General features: G+C 43.1%; 1 non-coding gene across 1 annotated transcript; it reads left to right on the forward strand.

The window, feature by feature from the left end:
- The first annotated feature begins 4,625 nt into the window (after positions 1 to 4,625).
- On the forward strand, positions 4,626 to 4,732 carry LOC141675416 (small nucleolar RNA R71). Its single transcript, XR_012556070.1, has one exon. It is a non-coding gene; the product is annotated as a small nucleolar RNA R71 (small nucleolar RNA).
- Positions 4,733 to 5,180: the final 448 nt, after the last annotated feature.

Below are 5,180 nucleotides of genomic sequence, written 5' to 3' on the forward strand. Positions count from 1 at the left end.
ACCGCTCCATGTGGAAACAAAGTTTTGACAATAAAAGGTCCAGACCACCTTGATTTCAACTTCCCAGGAAAAAGTCGGAGACGAGAGTTGAATAAGAGAACTTGTTGCCCCAACACGAATAATTTAGGATGTAGCTTCCTATCGTGCCACCTTTTCACCTTTTCCTTGTACATTTTGTTGTTCTCATACGCTTGGAGTCGAAATTCATCAAGTTCATTAAGCTGAAGCATTCGCTTCTTTCCAGCTGTATCTAGATCCAGGTTCAACTTTTTCAACGCCCAATAGGCCTTATGCTCAAGCTCTGCAGGTAAATGACATCCCTTACCATACACCAGTTGAAACGGGGACATACCAAGTGGAGTTTTGTATGCTGTTCTGTAAGCCCAAACAGCTTCATCGAGCTTTAAAGACCAATCCTTCCTTGACGGACAAACAACCTTCTCTAGAATGCGCTTGATCTCTCTGTTAGATACTTCCGCTTGACCATTTATTTGTGGATGATAGGCAGTAGCAACTCGATGATTCACGTTATAACGCTGCATCATAGAAGTGAACTTACGGTTGCAGAATTGCGACCCTTCATCACTTATGATTACTTGAGGCATTCCAAATCTTGTGAAAATCTGCTTATGAAGAAAATTCAGCACTGCCTTTGCATCATTTGTCGGTAGAGCTTTGACTTCTACCCATTTTGAGACATAATCGACTGCCAGCAAGATGTACTGATTGTTGCAGGACGAGACAAAAGGCCCCATAAAATCGATTCCCCAAACATCAAAGACCTCGACTTCAAGCATCACATTTAACGGCATCTCATCCTTTGTCATCAAATTTCCCACTCTTTGGAAATGATCACACCTTAAAAAAAATTGATGAACATCCTTAAACAAGGTAGGCCAGAAAAAACCTGCTTGCAGAATACGAGCTGCCGTCTTCTCACCACCATAGTGTCCTCCATAAACTGTCGAGTGGCAGTCTCGTAATATCCCCTCCGTCTCACAGAATGGGATACATCTCCTGATGATCTGGTCAGCTCCCTGTCTAAATAAATACGGTTCATCCCACATATACCACTTCACCTCATGCAGAAACTTCTTCTTTTGAGCTGTGGTCAAATTAGGAGGCATTATATTGCTGACAAGATAATTCACAATATCTGCAAACCATGGCTCTTCCTCCTGAACTGTGAACAACTGCTCATCCGGAAAAGATTTGTTGATCAATGTCTTATCATGTGAAGTAGACTCGGGATTCTCCAATCTAGAGAGATGGTCAGCTACTTGATTCTCAGTACCTTTTCGATCCTTGATCTCTAACTCAAATTCCTGTAGTAAGAGCACCCAACGAATGAGTCTCGGCTTCGAATCCTTCTTGGAAACCAAATAGCGAATGGCCGCATGATCAGTGAATACTGTCACTTTTGTCCCAAGCAGATAAGATCGAAATTTTTCGAAACCAAAGACTATAGCCAAGAGCTCCTTCTCAGTAGTGGTGTAGTTCATTTGGGCCCCATTTAAGGTCTTGCAAGCATAGTAGACCACATGAAAGAAATTATTCTTGCGCTGCCCAAGAACTGCGCCTACCGCATAATCACTCGCATCATACATCATCTCAAAAGGCTCTGTCCAATCCGGTGTTGTAATAACTGGTGCAGTGATCAAACTCTTCTTAAGAGTCTCGAATGCCGTCAAACATTCATCATCTCATCATTAAATTTGAAAGACACATCCTTCTCAAGCAAGTTGCACAGCAGCTTAGATATCTTCGAAAAGTCCTTGATGAAACGCCGATAAAAACCCGCATGACCAAGAAAACTACGGACTCCTGTCACAGAAATAGGTGGTGGAAGATTTTCAATGACTCTCACCTTGGCTTTGTCCACCTCAAGACCCTTGCTAGAGACCTTATGCCCAAGAATAATGCCTTCACGCACCATAAAATGACATTTTTCCCAATTGAGCACCAAATTAGTTTCCACACACCTTTTGAGCACGGCACGAAGATTATTCAAACATTCATCATACGAATGTCCAAAGACGGAGAAGTCGTCCATGAACACCTCGACATTATTGCCAATCATGTCAGAGAATATAGCCATCATACATCTCTGAAAAGTGGCCGGTGCGCCACATAACCCAAACGAAACTCTGCGAAAAGCAAACGTGCCAAATGGACAAGTGAAGGTAGTCTTTTCTTGATCCTCTGGTGTAATACAAATCTGATTATACCCCGAGTAGCCATCCAGAAGACAATAATACTCATGACCAGCCAACCTGTCAAGCATCTGATCAATAAACGGAAGAGGGAAGTGATCCTTCCTCGTGGCCTTGTTCAACTTTCGGTAGTCCATACATACTCTCCATCCTGTGACTGTTCGAGTAGGGATGAGCTCGTTCTTCTCATTTGCTACCACAGTAATACCTCCTTTCTTAGGCACACATTGCACGGGGCTCACCCAAGAACTGTCAGAAATAGGATAAATGATTCCTGCATCCAGCCACTTCAGAATTTCTTTCTTCACCACCTCTTTCATGATAGGATTAAGTCTGCATTGTTGCTCAACAGTTGGCTTACTACCCTCATCGAGCAGAATCTTATGCATGCAATATGAAGGGCTGATCCCCTTGATGTCTGCTATGGTCCATCCAATAGCCGATTTGAATTCTCTCAAAATCCTTAAGAGTTTGTCCTCCTCACTACCTGAAAGGTCAGATGCAATAATAACAGGTAATGTAGATGCATCACCTAAAAAAACATACCTCAAGTGTTCAGGCAATGGCTTAAGCTCCAAGGTGGGTGCTTCCTCAATTGATGGTTTGAGCTTTCCTTCAACATTTTTGAGGTCAGAAGTACCAAGAGATTCAAACGGCATGTCCAGCTTTCGCCTCCAGGGAGAAGCATTAAGATATTGTAATTGCGCATTGCCATCCTCATCAACACTGTCAAAATCCCCCACTAAGGCCTTTTCTAATGCATCAGACATTAGCATATGATTGAGTTCTGAAATAACCGCAGAATCAATCAAATCCACTTTTAAGCACTCCTCATCTTCTGTAGGGAATTTCATTGCTTTGAATACATTGAAGGTCACATCCTGATCATGCACCCTCATTGTAAGTTCACCTTTCTGTACATCTATCAAGGTACGACCAGTAGCCAAGAAAGGTCTTCCCAAGATTATGGGAATCTTCTTATCTTCCTCGAAATCCAGAATAACAAAGTATGCAGGAAAGAAGAGCTTATCCACCTTGACTAGCACACCCTCCACTATGCCTCTTGGGTAAGTAATAGAACGATCAGCCAATTTTAGAGACATGTCGGTGGGCTTTGGATCAGGCAAATCCAACTTTTTAAAGATCGAAAACGGCATCAGATTGATGCTTGCTCCCAAATCGCAAAGGCATTTGTCAAAAGACAACTTGCCAATGGTGCAAGGAATGGTGAAGCTACTTGGATCTTTAAGCTTTGGAGGTAACTTTTACTGCAGCACAGCACTGCATTCTTCCGTTAGAGCAACGGTCTCAAGGTCATCCAGTTTCACTTTCCTTGAAAGAATACTCTTCATAAACTTCGCATATCTAGGCATTTGCTCCAGAGCCTCAGCAAAAGGTATATTGATGTGAAGTTTCTTGAACACCTCCAGAAACTTACTGAACTGCTTATCCAGCTTTTGTTGTTGCAATCTCTTAGGGAAAGGTGGTGGATGATAGAGCTATTTCTCCCGTGTATTACCCTCAGGAAGAGTGTGTTCAACAGTAGTCTTCCTTGGTTCCGCTGCTTTCTCCTTTTGCTTAACTTCTTCATCTCCAACTTCAGCTTCTCCTTCTTTTTCCTTTTCAGCATCAGCAACTTTCTCAGACCTTAAGGTAATAGCCTTGACTTGCTCTTTAGCTTCCTTCCTGCCTGGCACTTCCGTGTCACTAGGAAGTGTGTCAGGTTGGCGATTGAGCACTACATTGGCTATTTGACCGATTTGATTTTCCAAGGTCTTGATCGACACCGCCTGACTCTTGCATAACAGCTTAAGTTCCTCAAAATCAGCACTAGTGGGTGCAGCTGCACCTCCCTGTTGAGGATATGATTGCCTTTGAGCATACTGCTGTGGTTGTTGGAATCCAGGTGGATTGAACTGTTTACTCACACCTTGCTGATATGGTGGCTGAATAGCATTCTGATTATTACCCCGGCTGAAATTTGGATGATTTCTGTTGTTAGGATGATAAGTAGCTGGCACAGGCTGCTGTTGTCGCTGATAATTGTTCACATACTGAACAGATTCATTAACAAGAGAACACTGATCTGTAGCATGAGAACCTGCACAAAGCTCATAGACCATAGCTATTTTATTGACTCCATAGGTAGCTAGAGAATCGACCTTCATAGACAACGCTTGGAGCTGCGCTGCAGTAGCGGTGGCTGTATCGACTTCCAGAATACCTACTACCTTCCCAGGCATCATCCTTTGAGTTGGGTTTTGATGCTCATTTGCAGCCATAGTCTCAATAAGATTATAAGCCTCAGTATAGCTTTTGGCCCACAAGGCGCCTCCAGCTGCTGCATCGAGCATGGGCCGAGATTGGGCCCCTAAACCATTATAAAAACCAGTGATCACCATCCAATCGGGCATTCCATGATGTGGACATTTTCTCAACATTTCCTTGTAGTGTTCCCAAGCTTCACACATAGATTCTGTAGGTTGCTGCGCAAACTGAGTAAGAGCACTCCTTATAGCAGCAGTCTTGGCCATTGGATAAAACTTCACCAAAAACTTTTACGCAAGATCTTGTCAAGTAGTGATGGACCCAGCTGGTTCAGAATGTAACCAGTCCTTAGCTTTATCCCTCAGTGAGAATGGGAAAAGCCTCAGCTTGATAGCCTCATCAGTCACACCATTATATTTGAAAGTACTGCAGATCTCGACAAAATTCCTTATGTGCATGTTGGGGTGTTCAGTCGCAACTCCTCCGAAAGAAACAGAGTTCTGCACCATCTGAATAGTGCCCGGCTTGATTTCAAAGGTGTTAGCTTGGATAGCCGGATGAAGAATGCTTGACTGAATGTCATCAATTTTAGGCCGAGAAAATCCATAAGAGCTGGATCTGCCGGAACAATACGATCACCCATGATTACTGGTTCTTTCTGCTCACTTCCTGAATCCGAATCTTCAAAGTCTATCTTCT

The sequence above is a fragment of the Apium graveolens genome, chromosome 7 (genome assembly GCF_009905375.1).
Source record: "Apium graveolens cultivar Ventura chromosome 7, ASM990537v1, whole genome shotgun sequence".
Classification (NCBI taxonomy): Eukaryota; Viridiplantae; Streptophyta; class Magnoliopsida; order Apiales; family Apiaceae; genus Apium; species Apium graveolens.